The sequence below is a fragment of the Bison bison genome, unplaced genomic scaffold (genome assembly GCF_000754665.1).
Source record: "Bison bison bison isolate TAMUID 2011002044 unplaced genomic scaffold, Bison_UMD1.0 scf7180017864289, whole genome shotgun sequence".
NCBI classification, from domain to species: Eukaryota; Metazoa; Chordata; class Mammalia; order Artiodactyla; family Bovidae; genus Bison; species Bison bison.
The window spans coordinates 20136940-20137792 of NW_011494861.1; positions in this window are offsets into that span (position 1 = coordinate 20136940).

Below are 853 nucleotides of genomic sequence, written 5' to 3' on the forward strand. Positions count from 1 at the left end.
GGGGGGGGGAGGGGGGGGCAGTAGGAGGAACTCCTCAGCCCAGGGTCTAGCCTGCACTGCCTCCCTCTGTGGTCTCATTACCAAGCAGGACTTAAGGCTCCACTGTTCATGGGAACTTGCTCCCTTTTGGGGCTCTGAGGATCCACCCTTATTCTCTGGCATGTTTCCTCATCCCCACCCCACCTGAAGGAGACCTTGCCCTTCAGAGGCCTTTAAAGGTGGGGGCGGGCCGTTGACCTCCCACTGCCCTATGCTGTGTCCTGCCCAAAATCCCTCCACCAAGATAAGGGGAAGCCTGGCTGCTGCCTTGAAATGAGAATGAAGAAAGATTCAGAGAAAATCGGGCTTCAACAAACTATCCTGCCATGAGTGAAATTCTTTGCATTCAGTTCAGTGTCCTCTGTGTCTGCATCTCCACTGTTGCCCTACAAATAAGTTCATCAGTACTATTTTTCTAGATTCCATATATATATGCGTTAATATACAATATTTGTTTTTCTTTTTCTGACTTACTTTACTCTGTACAATAGGCTTCAGTTTCATCCACCTCATTAGAACTGATTCAAGTGCCTTCCTTTTCATGACTGAATAATACTCCATTGTATATATGTACCACAGCTTCCTTATCCATTCATCTGTTGATGGACATCTAGGTTGCTTTTGTATCCTAGCTACTGTAAATAGTGCTCAGGATCACTCTGATTCTTCTTCTGCCTCCTCCTTCCACTTGGAAGGACCCCTGTGATTACATTGAGCCCTCCTTGATAATCCAGCTACTCTCCTTAGTTTAAAGGTCAGCTGATGATCAACCTTACTTCCCATTTGCTGTATAACATAACATATTCACAAGTTA